The 17,721-nt window shown below is 39.2% G+C and overlaps 1 long non-coding RNA gene and 1 pseudogene across 1 annotated transcript; one reads left to right on the top strand and one right to left on the bottom strand.

The window, feature by feature from the left end:
* LOC148206106 (uncharacterized) lies at window positions 1-1,256 on the bottom strand. Its single transcript, XR_015785913.1, has 2 exons — window positions 590-1,256; window positions 1-475 (listed from the first exon to the last, which is right to left on the bottom strand). It is a non-coding gene; the product is annotated as an uncharacterized LOC148206106 (long non-coding RNA).
* Window positions 1,257-2,895: 1,639 nt separating this feature from the next.
* LOC124836030 (chalcone synthase 17 pseudogene) lies at window positions 2,896-4,273 on the top strand (annotated as a pseudogene).
* Window positions 4,274-17,721: the final 13,448 nt, after the last annotated feature.

Raw genomic sequence — 17,721 nt, 5'->3', positions numbered from 1 at the left:
TACCTTCAATTATTATCTATTATGTATAAATTAAAAATTGTATTACAAATGTATAAAGAGATATAACATTTTATTATACATATTTTATTTAATCTTATAATTATAATTTTGAATATTACTTACCTAATCATCTAATTTTCATCTATATCCTCCTTGTTCCTCTTCACTTTTTCCAGCAATACTCCCTCCTCCAATAATGACACCCCCACCATCAATGTCACTGCCCAAAGCAAGAAAAAAACCAACTTTCTGCAGCAACCAATTCAACCACTGATTGGGAAGGGAAGAAAACAAGAAAGAAAAAGCACAATAAAACCACCAGCGGCAAGAACAAGAATATCCATGACGGGATTCTAGAGGGTTCCAATCCTGGGTGGGTGTGTGGATTTTCAAGATGTTTGGTGTGGCCCTGGCATTGGGTTCTCAGCAGATGTTGTTGCCTCTATCGATTGTGTTGTGGCCCAGAAAAAAGTATCTGCAAGAGGGAAAATTGATGTGGATAAGATTACTCATAGGGAGGTATTCTCATTTCCTCAATGTCTGATTTTTTTTCCAGTGATTTAGTGCCCAAATCTATTGAAAACTTTACCCTTTTCTTTCATCTGCCCCTTCTTTATGTTGCTACCTGGTGGAACAACCTTGGGCGATATCCTCTGCCTGCGTGACAGAAAGGAAAGCCCCACACTCTGGGTTGGCCAAGTGGGTTTCAGGAGGGCGGGAGGACGGGAGGACGGGAGGACGGTGTTCATCGATTCGTCATAGGGATTCAGGAGGGCGGGAGGACGGGAATTACGGTGCTGACGGTGGCGGCATATTTCTTCATGACGTTCTTCTTTATGCTGCTACTGGCGTCGATTCAGGAGTGGGCAGTGGGGCCATCGCTTATTCGGGTGGGGGTGTTGATGGTGAGATCGATGGTGGAGATTGATTGGGAGGATACGAGGGAGGCGATACCGGCGTTCGTGAACTCATTCTGATGTCGTGCCCTAAATCAATTTTTTTCTAATTAAAAAAACCCTACACGTCAACGTCTAACTAACACGTCACCACACATATAAATTTAAATTGACACGTTACCATTCTATTGTGCCAGATCATCAATGCCTTAACTCCGTTCCCTTCTATTTAACAGAAGGGACGATTTTGACACAAAATTTAACAATTAAAGACTACTTTCAAACACTTTTAAAACGAGAGACTAAATTGACATTACTCATCAAAACTAGGGACAAAATAGGCTATTAAGCCTTTATTTTACAACCATTTTTTATGTTAACTTTGCATATAATTCTTTCAACTAAAATTTATTCACAAAATTGGTCGTACAATTATTATTTCATATAGTTGGTTGTACAATTACTTGTATAATACTCATTCTCACTTATGGAAATTAGGTCCATGTTTAGATAAAACAAAATGCTTAAATAAACTAGGTAATCGTTTTTGGCGAGACATGTTCAATAAATTTTTTTTTGAAAAATATTTGTAATTATTTTATATTTCATGTTTCAAATCCAATAGAGCTTTGAGAATAATTATATAGATAAGGCTGATTTAAGGTTGATTTAAATGGATGTATTTGGTTCATAATATATATTCAGTATAAATTTATAATTTTTTTTATCCTTCTTGTACTTTTTATATAGTTTTATTTTAATATTTACTTGGCACACTATAATATAATGGTGTAAGTCCCACATGCGGTTATAGATTAATCTAGATAAATTTCGTCATGGATATTCTTATGTAACATTTTAAAAAAGATATGAATATAGTTTCGTTATGCATATTTTAGTGTTTGTTTTCTCATACATTTAAATCTTTCATCCATTAGTTTACTTAAAATATTATACAATATTGATTTCTAAAAAATTATTATAAATATAAAAAATTAAAACTAGAACAACAACCATAATTATAAGTGAATCTGCAAATTTGTTTTATTTATTACATTTTGTATAAAATTTCAAATGAGATGCATTTACAACCTAACCCTAGGTTTCAATATTCAAGAAAACCATTTATGAACTCGGAATTTGTAAATTGTGTATAACCAATTACAAAATAAAAGTGGACAAATCATATACGCGGAAAAGATTTGCTAAGACAAAAGTTAGAGAATTGAGATTGACCTTATATGATTTTATTCTATAATTTTACTTATGTAACTCTTTTGAAATAGCTAAGATATGAACATCTTTTACTAATATATATTTATATAGCTTAACTTTATAGATGCATCTAAAATGCGAGTTAATAAATTAGTAAGAGGTGATCCATTTAATATTAATGTCTCATTAATAAAATTGTATATACATAAAATAATATTGATACACGTCAGCACAATAGATGTTTCGGTGGTACTCTTAGTAAGATCAATATCCATGTGCAGAAATGTTATCTAAGACTTATATTATAAACAAAAGATGAGTAAAGTGAATTTTTTATTATTATTCATCATATGATGGTTGACCATGACCTACGATGTCACCAAACACATACAATAAACTAAATGAAGAGAGTGGTGTGCGATCAAAAAAGTGGATAGTCATATCCAATGATGACATGGCGAAATTCTACGCGTAGATTTAAATTTAATTTGGTTGTGGCCGTTGATGTAATTTAAAAAGCCTACCTACCATACCACCACAAGTGGTAGACTTTTCTTGGTAAGGTACCAAGGTTGACTCAAAAGTCAGAAACATACAAAAAGTTGGAAAAACGTAGTGACAGAATAATCTAATAGAGTGGAGGAGCATAAAACGTAGCAGTGAATGAACGAAGCAATGAGTTAAATATGGGGTCAGAGATGGTGTTCCAAAACATGCTACGTACCAAACTGATGAATATGCTTCCAACTACCCTACTTCTAAGCCACCCCTGCATGCATATAAAATGCGAACTCCTCCAACATCTTCAAACACACAACTTCAGCAACCAAGTAGTGCTTGATTTGGTTCTAAATTCCCTCGTTAACATCCCCTCTTCATTAAGTTGTATTGAAGAAAAGTGAGATGGTTAGCGTATCCGAGATCCGCCAGGCTCAAAGAGCTGAAGGTCCAGCAACCATCCTTGCCATTGGAACTGCCACTCCACCAAATTGTGTTGACCAGAGAACTTACCCCGATTACTACTTCAGAATCACAGACAGTGACCACATGACCGACCTCAAAGAGAAATTCCAGCGCATGTGCGACAAGTCCATGATCAAGAAGAGATATATGCATCTCACCGAGGACATCTTGAAGGAGAATCCTAACATGTGTGCTTACATGGCACCTTCTTTGGATGCTAGGCAAGACATAGTGGTGGTAGAGGTACCAAAGCTAGGGAAAGACGCTGCAGTGAAAGCCATAAAGGAGTGGGGGCAGCCAAAGTCCAAGATTACACACTTGATCTTTTGCACCACCAGTGGCGTCGACATGCCTGGTGCTGATTACCAACTAACCAAACTCTTGGGACTTCGCCCCTCTGTGAAGAGGTACATGATGTACCAACAGGGGTGCTTTGCAGGAGGCACGGTTCTTCGATTGGCCAAGGATTTGGCTGAGAATAACAAGGGTGCACGTGTGCTTGTCGTGTGTTCTGAGATCACTGCAGTCACGTTTCGTGGCCCAAGTGACACCCACCTAGACAGTCTTGTGGGACAGGCACTGTTTGGAGATGGAGCAGCTGCAGTGATTGTTGGTTCTGACCCCATTCCACAAATTGAGAAGCCATTGTTTGAGCTGGTTTGGACTGCACAGACCATTGCTCCAGACAGTGATGGTGCCATTGATGGCCACCTTCGTGAAGTTGGACTAACATTTCACCTCCTTAAGGATGTTCCTGGGATTGTCTCAAAGAACATTGGAAAGGCACTTTCTGAAGCCTTCAACCCATTGAACATCTCTGATTACAACTCCATTTTCTGGATTGCACACCCTGGTGGACCAGCAATTTTGGACCAAGTTGAGCAAAAGTTGGGTCTGAAAGCTGAAAAGATGAAGGCCACTAGAGATGTGCTTAGTGAGTATGGGAACATGTCAAGTGCATGTGTTCTTTTCATCTTGGATGAGATGAGGAGGAAATCAGCTGAAAATGGACTCAAAACCACAGGTGAAGGACTTGAATGGGGTGTCTTGTTTGGTTTTGGACCTGGACTTACTATTGAGACGGTTGTTCTCCACAGTGTCACAATATAACATCTTGTCAAGTCCATTGTTTTATTTTTATTATTTTTATGTACCAATTTTCAATCTTGTTGGAGGTTGTAATTTGCATTAAAAGTATACATGTAACACTCGTTTATACTAGAACCTAGAAACCATTTTCAAACATATATTGCTTCTTCTTGAATAATTTATTATTTACGATTACAGTACATTATCTGGAATAAAAACAACCTACCAACTAATACATTCACCAGAATAATATATTAATAATTGATTATTTTAAATAAAAATTGAACTAGTTCAATCCAACAATGTAATCTTTTACTGATTCATTTTAACTTTTAGATATAAACTCAAAAATACTCCTTCAAACATATCAAAACATATTTCATTAATTTTTGTTTTAATTATTACATCTCAAACTTAAAATGATAAATCTATCAAAATGATATCTTTATACTCTAAACCGAAATGGTACAAAATATATAAGAATACAGGTAACTACTACACATTTAAAGAATGTGTTCACTTATGTTACAAGCTCTTGTTACTTATTTCGGTAAGAATATAACCTTGTCATCCATTATATAAAGTTTCTTTTCTTTCACGTTCTAATTGGACTTTTACATTACATTACACAAATGGTAAAGTATATCAATCCTTATACAAAAATATGTTTCCAATGCAGTAAATGATCACATTCATAAAACTGATCACATTCATAACTTCATATCTTCTTACATTTCTTAATAAATGTATGTTGATCCGATTATAGGATCGAGTCACCTAAATCCTACACAATGTTCTCCAGTCTCCGTTCGGTCGTTGCTCCAATCTCCAATCTCTTGTTCGTCGTCCGGATGGTGTACCTGCTAAAGGTTCTCCGATGCCAAACACTAGTATAGAAACAACGTACAACGTCAAATATTTTTGGCTTTTCACGTCGAATTCGAGAACGACGTCAATTTGGGAGACATTAAATTGACGTCGAATTTAAAAAATTCGACGCTAATTTAACGTTGAATTTTGTCAATAACAACATTAATTTAACGTCGAATTTTGTCAATATACGACGTTAATTTAACGTCGAATTTTGTCAATATACGACATTAATCAATTTTTTTTAATTAATTGTAATCCCTTTTTACAACTCTACGATACCTGAAAAGCAGAACTATGAACGGTAATATAGAATCAACAACAGATAACAATAACAAACAACAAATAAGTTCAATCAAACAACAAACAAGTTCAACCAAACAACAACAACAAACAAGTTGAACAAAAAAAAACAACAAACAAGTTCAACAAATAAGTTCTTCAAAACAAAAACGAAAACTAACCTTCAAAAGGTGGGTTCATCGGAATAAAGTGTTGCCACCAGTGAGAGAGAAAGCAGAATGCGCTTATGAAGGACAATAACACGAAAATAATCGGTGAAAATAAAACGAAAATCATACCTAAAGTAGTTAATTAACATGCATTTGTATCAAATGAAAGAAAGATTACAAGTGATGGTCGTCAAACTCCGTTCGAGAAAGGTTTAAGTAGAGAAGAGGGTCCCGTGCTAAGATAAATTGAATGAATTTTCAATCTCCCTCTCAAATTTTTATTGAATTCATTAACCTTTCGACGTCTAATGCTGAAACATTCGACGTTTTATATCTTTAACGTCGAATTATAATTCTAAACGACGTTTAATAATTGCATTTATTTACAAAATTGCCACCGGTCACTTTTAACGTTGGCTATTGAGTTGTTAGACGTTGAACGCGTGACGTTATACGCTGTTTTTGCACTAGTGAAAGTCAGTGATTGCCCGTACGATAATTTGAGTGCAGTAATAAATGTGTAATAAATGCGAACCCATACCTCTTACCTTTGACTTGTATTTATAATTTTCGGTATGGGCTTGAGATTAGCAAAGCCTTAATCGCGGCCGAATCTAAGCCCAATACCCCTAATTATTATTTACCTTAATCCTTGTAGCCAAATCTGTCTTCTGACTGTGACCGTACGTCTTTACTTTCTTCTGGCTGGCTTTGTCGCTTGGTTAAGCGACGTCCTATAGATAAACCATTTCCTAATTTCCAGAGCCATCCGTCCAATTAATGAACCGTACGGTCTTCCGACCCATACGGTACACAGACCCCCCCAAGCCTTAAGCAACAGGGTTTTGAATGGGTTCGCCCTGTTTCGGTGTGGTTTTTGAGGTCCGGTCGGCACAGTCTTGAACCCTTGTTTGGGCGGGAAAACACATGTCGCTTTCTCGCGTGTTTTCCTTCTCGGGTAGTGGTAACATCGCTTGATCTGGGCCATTGGGCGTGACACATGTTAACGATTGTGATGACGTGACGATTTTCAAAAAAATTTCTATAAATAGGGGGTTGGGTGTTGTCATTTTCACGCTTTTCTTTTATATTGATTTCTTAACCGTCCATTCAAGGGCTTCATTCTTTTTCCAAGGTAGTTAGTAATGGCTTTCGTGCACGTTTATTCTTCGTCAAAGTCGACGGGCAGGGGCGGTGGTGGCGGCGTGGATTTGTCTTCTTCTCCAAGCTATGTATTGTCCTCCTACCTGAAGAGGTCCGAGCTAGTGGGGGGTGCAGGAGCTGCAGTCTCCGGTGCGTAGCCGGGAGGAGAGTTCAGAACCTTAGTCCCCTGTGTACAATGATGAGAGGGTTATAAATGGGGTAGCCGTTAACCTACTAAGGGGAGGCGTTGATATTGACGACGAGGAAGAGGTTCCGACCGGTGGTTTACCGGTCATTCGTGGGTATGGTTGGGCGTCTCACGACATAGGGCTTTATACACCCGAGTATGAGACTAAAGCGCAGTTTAAATGGCAGGTTGACCGATCGTTCATCGTTAGAGATGAGGAGGACGCCCAATTGATAAGGTTAGGTGTGACTCGAGCGAACAAACGGGTGTATCACGAAAAAAAGTCTAGTATGGATGATTTCTTCTTCATGTACACCTATCTGTTCAATCAACTTTTCGTTCGGGTACCTTTTACGGTGTTTCAGTCGGCCGTCCTTCGTGAGCTCAACGTTGCTCCCTCCTAGCTTCTTCCGAACGGCTAGTTCTCGGTACAAGCGTTCGTGGCTATGTGCTCCGCCCTAGGGATAACTCCTACGATCCTAGTTTTGCTTTATTATTTCCACGTCCGCCCTATCGCCAAGCGAGAATGGGTTTCCTTGACCTCTGTCAAGGATAGGTGCCATTTTAAGCCGTTTTCTAATTCCTTTAAGAATTTCAAGGACCAATACTTAAAGGTCATAATAAGAGAGTCCGGCCGCTTAGAGTTTCATGACGAGGCCGAACGTTCATTATTCCCCTTTTATTGGACAAGGGATCCCCGCACAATAAATGCCCGACCGATGGGTGTCTTGAACCCTAAAGACCTAGAAGTCGTTCAAATCATTAATACTTTGCCCTGCTGCCTAAAAGATCGGGGACTCGTGGAATGCCTTGGCCATGATGACTTTGATCAAATGACGTTTGGTATGGTATATTTTCATTAATCATTCTGTTTATTGCTTTGGTTTTAACTTAACTAAATTTGTGTCTTCGTTTAAGGCATTATATCCATCCCTGCTCCCCGAAAATCCACATTCATGTCTTCAAGAAAGGAGGTGGGCGGCGCCCCTTCATCCAACAGGACACCTAAGCCACCCCCTCCAGGCAAGGCGACTTTTGCTACGAGGAGTCGCCCTTCGTCTTCTGGCGCGACTGCGGTTGGGTCGTTGAGGCCAATCAGTCTCAACCCACTCCCAATGTTTTTCTTGAGCAATCGTCTGAGGCGGCTACTACCTTAGCCATTCCCTTGGAAAGGAACAGGAAGGCTCACCAGGACGGGGATAAGTCTGCTTCTAAAAAGAGCCGCAAGGAGGGGAGCGTCACCCAGCCTCTATCGGGTGGGGTATTCAGCACATAATTCAATGTGAATGATAGAACTAAGTTTCACATGAATTATTTCCAACGGGTGGCCGTAGAGCCGCTTTCCGAGGGCGAGGTAGCCAATGCTATGTTGGAGCTGTCAACCCGAGCATCCATGCTACATGGTACATGCGGTATATTGCTAATCAGCGCGACGTTGAGCATGTGCATGAAGAACTGGAGGCTGAGAAGAAGATTTTCGCCGACCTTCGAGCTCAGGTTGAGGCGTTGAAGACCGCCCATGAAGGGTGCAAGAAGACGCAGGCTGATCTTCATCTTAATCTGGACGAGGCAAGGCGTCAACTAGACGAGACAGTCGGGCGGCTTTGAGACGCACATGCCCGGAATGACCGTCTTGCTGAGGAGTACGGACAGTTGAAGGTGGCGGCCACCAAGCAAGCCATTGAAAACAAGTCCTTGTTGGGCCGAGTCGATCGTGCGGACGAAAAAATTGCCGCATTGAACTCCTCAGTCGTGTTCGAACATGAGGAAGGTTTCAGCAAAGCTTTGTGCCAAGCTTCCCTCTTGTTAAGAGTTACCGACCTATATGCCGCAGGTTTTGACATAGAGAAAGAAGTTGTTGATGACGAGTTAATACAACTTGAGGCATCGCCCACTGTGGATGAACAACCAGTTGTAGAAGAGTCGATCCATGATGAGGTACCGACCGGTGAAGCGGTGACGGGTGACGATGGCGCGGGCGCCAACGACGAGTAAATGTTTGAGCTTATAGGTTGGTGGGATGGAAGATTTTTTTTTGTTTGACATATTTCGTGGTGCGGTCGGGTGGCAAACATTTTGGGTTGTTAACAATGTTTGCTCCACCGGCCTACCGACATACTTTTGATGTATACCCCAAACTCCTTTAAATACAATTGTTTTTACTTTTGCATCTAATGTCGTTCGGTTTCACTTCCTTAAGCACAAAGAGAACTATTATCGACCAGTCGTGGTTCTTTTGAATGGGCGTTGCGGATAGCCATTATTCTTTCGCCAATCCCGTCGTTCGTCGCCCTACCAAGTTGATAGTGATTTCCTTCTAGAACTCTCTGTTCATCAACTTGGATTTACTAGTTGAACCGGGTGGCAGTGGTTCATTTAATGAACTCGTCGTTCACCGTCTGGCCAAGTTGACAGGGGTTCCTTTCGGAACTCTCCATTCATCAACCTTGATTTATGAGTTGAACTGCGCGGCAGTGGTTCATTTAATGAACTCGTCGTTCACCGTCCGACCAAGTTGACAGTAATAACTTTCGAAACTCTTCGTTCATCAACTTGGATTTATTAGTTGAATCGAGCGGCAGTGGTTCATTTAATGAACTTGTCGTTCACCATCCGACCAAGTTGACACTGGCTCCTTTCGGAACTCTTCGCTCATCAACTTGGATTTATTAGTTGTTTTTTATCTGCCCAGTCCCAGGTAATGTATTAGCATAATTGATTGGAGATAGAAACCCTGGATATTGTATTAGTCATTGAAAAGAAGAATACAACATGTAACCATTGAACTGAAATAAAATTTTGAGAGGCATTCCAAGTATTTGGGATCTATCGTCCATTTGGATAATTAAGGTGATATGCCCCGTTTCCAAGGGCCTTTGTAATCTTGAAGGGTCCTTCCCACTTGGTTGCCAGCTTGCCATGAGAGGTCGTTCGTCGTGCTTCTCTGGCCTTTCTCCATACTAGATCTTCCTCCTGAAAGCTTCGGGGGCGTACTTTGGTGTTGTACCTTTGCTCGACCTTGTAGGCCTCCGTGATCGAGGTCGTACCCGAATCAAATTTAATGTTCAACAAAAAGTGCAATACTAGGAGATTGACCCCTAGGTCAAAGGGTGAGTAACTCAAGGACCAAACTATGGTTCAGGAATTAGATCAAACACGTGGTGGGGGGTTGGTTATGGACAGTTTTGTGACTAGAATTGACAAACCACAACACGAAATTCAACAGAATGCAAAGACAAGTTGGTCATTAGGTCAAATACAACACTTCCAATCCTCGATTAACAATCAATTAACGCTACCCTCAACCTATTGAAACACCAATCAATCAACTAAGTGAAGATCACTTGAGTTTCCTAAGACGAATTAAGCAAACAAATTGCACCAATTTAATCAGCCCCTACACCGAACAGATTAACTAAGCGATAATCAACCCAAATCAAACCACTAAGCGTGTCCTAACTGTAAGTGCATAACAGATTAAATGCGATACAAAGTGACAGTAGCAGAATCGTAGTATTAGCACAAAAATCTCATGGAAAACGTTGCAAAATCACTAATCACCAACCCAAACCGATTAAGCTACCATTATGAACGAATTAGAACTACAACTTAACATTAAAAACGCAAATATCAGAACTGGAAAACGAATTACAACACCAAAACGCAACACATAAACACACCAAAAACGCTCTTCAAGCTAGCAAAACAAAATGCAAAAAGGAAAATGAATGCTCAACATAAAACAAAAATGGAAACAAGTGCAGGAACAAAAATGGAGTGGAAACGAAAATGAAATGCAAGTAGAAAACGTAACCGCAGCCAAAAACGCAAACTGAAAACGGAATCAACAATAGAGAACGAAAATGCAAGAGACAAAAATGGAATTGTAGCACCAAACAAGAAGATAAAACGAAAATGAAGAAGAAACTTAAGTGCAGAAACAAATTCAGCTATGAAATTGCAAAGAGAATGAGTTCAATACATAAAAACGAAATAAAAACCTAAATTGGAGCTCTCTTCTCTGTCTACAAATGTAGAACACGAAAATACCAAATGAAGGAGCTAACTTGAGTGTAGGGGGCTGCTAGGCACTAAAGCCTAGGCTGTCAAATCAGCCCCCACTTTTGGGCCTCTCCTGAATTGACAAAAATGGCCCAAAATGTGCAAATAAGTCCAAAAAGCTCTAAAAAACGGAATTACAGTCTAATTAAATCTAAAATGTTGATGTGGCATGTGGATAATGTCGTGGCAGCACCCTTGATGTCCCAAAATAATATTCCAAAAGTTTCCCTACAATTAATAATGAAAATAATTACCCTTAGATAATTCAAATTAATTAAAATAAGAGTTTCTGGTCAAATTAAGCACAACTAGCAAAAATGGGGAAATAGTTTCCTAATGAAATCTAGTACAATAAGCTAAGTAAAGTCAAGAAAATATTCACTCGTCAAAATAAACCACATCGGGGAAGTAACACAACCTCAACACACAGAAACAAAAGACTCAGAAGAAAATAAACAGATTTACATAGTCCTCCAGGAATCTGGAGAAAGAAAAGGAGCAACTGCTTCCACCCACTTACTCACATAATCAACCGCCACCAAAATATATTCATTATTAAAAGACGGTGGAAAAGATCCAACAAAATCTATCCCCCAACAATCAAAGACTTCAACCTCCAGAATGACCTGTAATGGCATTTCATGTCTTCTTGAGATGCTCCCAGTTCTCTGACATTTATCACGATTTCTAGCATGATTGTGAGCATCATTAAACAAAGTAGGCTAATAAAATCCTGACTGGAGAACCTTTGCAGTTGTTCTCTCCCCATTAAAATGCCCCCATAAGGTGAATCATGACAATGCCAAAGAATTCCTTCTGCTTCTTCATTATTAACACAACGCCTCAAAAGATTGTCTGCTCCAATCTTAAATAAAAATGGATCCTCCCAAATAAACTGTTTTGCATCATGCAAAAACTTTTTCTTCTGTTGCCAATTAAAATCTTTTGGGATTACTCTTGTTGCTTCAAAATTAGCCATATCAGCAAACCACGGCCTTTGTTGAATATACAAGAGTGTTGCATCTGAGAAGGACTCCCAAATTTCTTTCTCCTTACTTGTGACTTCATCATTTACTAACCGGGATAGATGATCAAAAATCACATTCTCATTTCCCTTCTTATCACGAATTTCCACATCAAACTCTTGCAGTAAAAGTACCCATCTAATTAAGTGTGGTTTAGAGTCTGGCATGGTTAGCAAGTACTTTATAGCTGCATGATCCGTGTATATGATCACCTTAGACCTAATGAGATAAGGTCTAAATTTCTCCAAGGCATATACTATCGATGAACAAATTTTCAATCCCCGATAACGGAGTCAAAAATTTGTTAACCCTCGGCAAGTGTAACCGAATCGTATCAAATAATAAACCTGGTAAGACCAAGTATCGTTCTCCCAAAGGACTCACGACCTAGACAATTATGTGGTTTGTTGATTAATTAAGACTTGTGAACAAATTGTTGTAAGTTTCAAATGCAAAAGACTGAAAAGTAAATATGTATGCATGTGATGATCAATGGGCAAGAAGAAACAAAACACGTGAATTGAAATATATGGATGAATATGTTGTTAGGGTTTATCAATTTCATCCTATCCACTCTCTTGTATTTAGGAATTCATCATTATTTTCATTAATGTTAATGCCACTTTCTAAATTACTTTAAACCCGATGTCTCGGCGAAGAAAGCCTAATCATAATCACTAGTTTACAATGTCTTGTCTCCTAGCAATTAATCATGCATTATAGTGAACAGAAGCTTAAAGGCAACCAACTATCATACTCATATGTTTAGGTTTGTAATATACTGTTGGAAGAGATTCCCCAGATCTAGATTTCCTCGTATGTGTCCATATCGACAAAATCAATAATCATGACATCGAATGAGTTAAACAATGCATGCTTTAAGCAAAGAGGAAAAACCCTAACTATTAATGAAGGAAAGCATGTATCATAAAAATGATCTTGAAGAACAAATTCCATACAAGAGAGTTTCTAAGGATTTAAATTGATTCCCCAACAACAAAATAGAAGTTTAGTTCTCCATCGTCATGGAAGAACTAGATGAACAATGGAATGAAAGAATGGAAGAGATAGAAAAACCCGACAAAGAGAAGAGGAGAGCCGTCACCATCTCCAATTCTACCCCCAAGGGGTGAAAAGTGTGTTTTTGCTTCGTCCCAGCCAAAGTTACAAACCCTAGGACGTCCTAAAGCTTATATACTATTCTAAAAAATACAGAAAATTAGGCCCAAGCCCATAAAAGTGTCGCTCAGCGGTTTTTACCGCTCAGCGGCAAGTGTGGCACTTCAGTTTTGCCCCTCAGCGGTGATTTCGGCACCTGAAAAGTGGCGCTTAGCGGTAATTACTGCTCAGCGCAACTCGGTGCAATTTTTTTCTGCACTCTGGTTGACTTTTCTGCATTCTGGTTGACAGGTTGACTTTTCTAGTTGACTGATTGACTTTTCTGGTTGACTGGTTGACTTTTCTGATTTCTGGTTGACTTTTCTGCATTCCAACCAGTCGGTACTTTAACTCTTCTTTCAAATCATTCAATTAGCCTACAAAATCAAGGGAATCTAGCACAAAACCATTAAATTCACCTTCAACTCTATTATTCACAAAACTAAAGCAAAAACATGAGTTAAAGCAAGTTTCTAAGTCAAAAAGGGTTGATTGATTATCAAAATTAAGTATAAAAATAACGGTTTTTCAACCGTTATCAACTATAGCAAGAAATTCCTTTTCTGTACTGGCATAATTCAACTAGGCTTCATTCAAAACTTTGCTCGCATAATAAATAGTGTGAAAAACCTTCTCCCTTCACTGGCCAACCACAACACCTATAGCATAATCACTAGCATCACACATCAAATCAAAGTTTTGATTCCAATCTGGAGCTACAATTACTGGTGCAGAAACCAAATTCTTCTTCAGAATGTTGAAAGCCTTCATGCACTCATCATCCATCATAAACGACACATCTTTGACAAGAAGATTGCTTAAAGGTTTGACAATCTTGGAGAAGTATTTAATGAATCTTCTATAAAACCCGGCATGCCCCAGAAAACTCCTGATTCCTTTCACATTTGTAGGTGGTGGAAGTTTCTCAATGACTTCCACTTTTGTTCTGTCAACCTCAATTCCCCTAGAAGAAGCTTTGTGACCAAAAACAATACCTTCAGTCACCATAAAATGGCACTTTTCCCAACTAAGAACAAGGTTTGTATGCATGCATCTTTTAAGAACAATATCCAAATTAAATAAGCAAACTTGAATGGAGTCACCAAATACTGAAAAATCATCCATGAAGACTTCTATACATTTTTCTATCATATCTGCAAAGATTGCTTGCATACATCTTTGAAATGTGACTGGAGCATTACACAATCCAAATGACATTTTTCTATAAGCAAAAATACCAAAAGGACACGTGAAAGCTGTCTTGATAGAACCCTTTCCTAGCATTAAGCACGCAAGAAGAAGCTCCGAAACAAATGCACAACGAAATGAGATTTGGTGTAGTGAAATAGATGCATAGAAAGGTGTTTGATAAAAGTTTGGATGAAGGTGTGGTGTGTGTATGATGCCTCCAAGCTCAGAAGGCCTTCCTACCAAGGAAGGAAGCTAGAGGAGAGTATCTGAATTCGAAATTCAGAGGTGACTAAGGGATATAAGAGGTTGAGCAAACAATTCTGCAGCATTTCATTACATCCGAAAGTGATTTTTACAAGGTATTGGCCCTGTTATTTATAGGTGAAGAGGAGCCCTTAATCTGACCAAGTTTCCCTCCAAAAATCAAATACATTTCGAGCCAAAAGAGCTAGTTGAATGGTGCATGCGTGCCATGCTTCAAAACAGGTCAGCAAAGACCCATGGGAAACATGTCTCTCACGCGATTAGGCTTTAGAGGGTTTTGGCTGGGCCAAAACCTGTTCCGGAAATTGCAAAGAGAATGAGTTCAATACATGAAAAGTAAAGGAAAGCAAACCTAAAATCTCCACCAAAGGGGGAAAAGAAGAAGCTCCAGAACTAAAACGTAAAAGTGGCGGAGAAGAAGAAAGTGAAATATGATTTTGGGATTATAAACCCCAAATTACAATTCAGCCCCTCTAATGGGCTTGTCCTACAAAATGACCTAATATTGGGCCCAAAGTCCTAAAGTTTGACCCAACACTGTGCATCTGATCAATGCATCAGGCCATTCGGTCATTAAGGACTTAGATTGTTTGGTCATTCAGGGTTCAGTACTACTCTGCAGGTTCGCTCTATGACGATTCAGTATAACACTGCAAACCGTTCGATACATAGCAGCTCGGCAATTCGTTATTTGCGTCCACAAACCATTCAGTTCTGTGATGCTCTTGGGAATAATTCTACAAGAACCTGAATAGTAAGGAACCTCCCGACTCTCATGCAATTCATACGTCACGCTATGAATGAGTTAAACAAAGCAAGCATTGGTCACAGAAGAATTATCCTAACAGTTAATGAAAGAAGCATATATTATTAAGAATCAATTCAAATACATGAGAGTTCACAAGGTTACATCATCCCCCAACAACAAATATAAGTTAGTTCACCATTGTAATGCTGAAACTAGATGTACAATGGAGAAGAATGAGATAGAAAAACCCTCAAAGTTAAAGATGTGGTTTTCAAAATGTTTACCTATCCCTTAAAATAGAATTCTAAATAAACAAAATATATTTTTTTAGGTTTTTGGGCCCGACAAGGATTGACCTTGCTCCTACGTATTCTCATTCAAAATGAGAAATCAGGGTTACGTAGTTCTTTCAGAGAGATTACTTGTGGTTTGAGAATATTTTAGTATTTTTAATAAAGAAGGAAAAGGTTTTCTAGCACAAGGCCTACCCGAGCGGTCGCACGTGTGCTTAAACCTTTTCAAAATATTTTTATTTGATTTTTGACATTTGTAAAAGAAAAGGAAAAGATTTTCAGCACAAGGCCTACGCGAGCGGTCGCACGTGTGCTTAAACCTTTTCAAAATATTTTTATTTGATTTTTAACTTTTGTAAAAGAAAAGAAAAAGATTTTCAGCACAAGGCCTACGCGAGCGGTCGCACGTGTGCTTAAACCTTTTCAAAATATTTTTATTTGATTTTTAACTTTTGTAAAAGAAAAGGAAAAGATTTTCAGCACAAGGCCTACGCGAGCGGTCGCACGTGTGCATAAACCTTTTCAAAATATTTTTATTTGATTTTTAACTTTTGTAAAAGAAAAGGAAAAGATTTTCAGAACAAGGCCTACGCGAGCGGTCGCACGTGTGCTTAAACCATTTCAAAATATTTTTATTTGATTTTTAACTTTTGTAAAAGAAAAGGAAAAGATTTTCAGCACAAGGCCTACGCGAGCGGTCGCACGTGTGCTTAGACCTTTTGAAAATATTTTTATTTGATTTTTAATTAAAAGTATAAGAAAAGGAAAAGATTTTCAGCACAAGGCCTACGCGAGTGGTCGCACGTGTGCTTAAACCTTTTCAAAATATTTTTATTTGATTTTTAACTTTTGTAAAAGAAAAGGAAAAGATTTTCAACACAAGGCCTACGCGAGCGGTCGCACGTGTGCTTAAACCTTTTCAAAATATTTTTATTTGATTTTTAATTAAAAGTATAAGAAAAGGAAAAGATTTTCAGCACAAGGCCTAGGCGAGCGGTCGCACGTGTGCTTAAACCTTTTCAAAATATTTTTATTTGATTTTTAACTTTTGTAAAAGAAAAGGAAAAGATTTTCAGAACAAGGCCTACGCGAGCGGTCGCACGTGTGCTTAAACCTTTTCAAAATATTTTTATTTCATTTTTAACTTTTGTAAAAGAAAAGGAAAAGATTTTCAGCACAAGGCCTACGCGAGCGGTCGCACGTGTGCTTAAACCTTTTCAAAATATTTTTATTTCATTTTTAATTAATTAAAAGTAGATAACGATAGAAAAATAGAAAGTAGGTAAATTACTAAATAGAAATAAAGGGTAAAAATAAAGATAATATGGAAAGCTTAATGATGAAATAAAAAAAAAATATAGTGGTGTTTAAATAAAAGATGGGAGTGTCTAAATGAGAAAATGGGGTGCCTAAACCATTTTTCTTTTATAAAAAGATTGGGCCTAAACCCAAGCTAAAAGGGGTGTGGAAGTGAGAACAAGGGCTGCGCGAAGTAGAAAGGAGTTTTTGTTTACTTGGGCTAAGCCTAGCACTGGCCCGAGGATGGTATGGGGGTGCGCGGGTGAGAAAACAGGGTCTGCAGAACGGAATTGAGGCTCTTTTGGTTTGCAGAAACGGAATGGGCTTCAACCCAAACAGAGGGGGTGGTAATGAGAAATGCGCGTCGACGTGAAGAAGAAGCAGCCCCCGCTAGGCCCAAAGCCTCTCTATCCAGAAACCCTAATCCCATTAGGGGTTTGGTTGAATTCCCCCATTTCGCCATCAGCGTCCGAGAGGTCCCCTTTCCTCCTCCTCTCAACAAACAGAAACCGTGGACATTCACCTCTGCCACACGACGATCACCACTCAACCTTCACACAACCGGCAGCCGCGAGCCACGGTCCATGGTGTCGCCCGTGACACCGGAGCCGTCCCCGGTCGAGGCGAAAGCCCTCCCTCTTCCACCGCTCGTCGCGCGCGAGTTTGGACTTGCCCTCGCCGCCGCCAACGATGCCCGTCGCCGCCGGCCACAGCTTCAGGTTCTCACCTCTCTTCCTCTTCTTCGCGCGAGAGGGAAGAAACGTTGCTGCTCTACGACGAAACCTCACCACTACGAGCAGAGCCAGCCGCCACTGATGCCTCCGCGGTTTGCCCCTACTCGCGCCGGTGCCGCTATGACTCCCCAA

Source organism: Vigna umbellata, chromosome 1 (assembly GCF_029865625.1).
Source record: "Vigna umbellata cultivar VRB3 chromosome 1, Vumbellata_1.0, whole genome shotgun sequence".
Classification (NCBI taxonomy): Eukaryota; Viridiplantae; Streptophyta; class Magnoliopsida; order Fabales; family Fabaceae; genus Vigna; species Vigna umbellata.
This window is presented reverse-complemented; position numbering and strand designations above follow the sequence as displayed.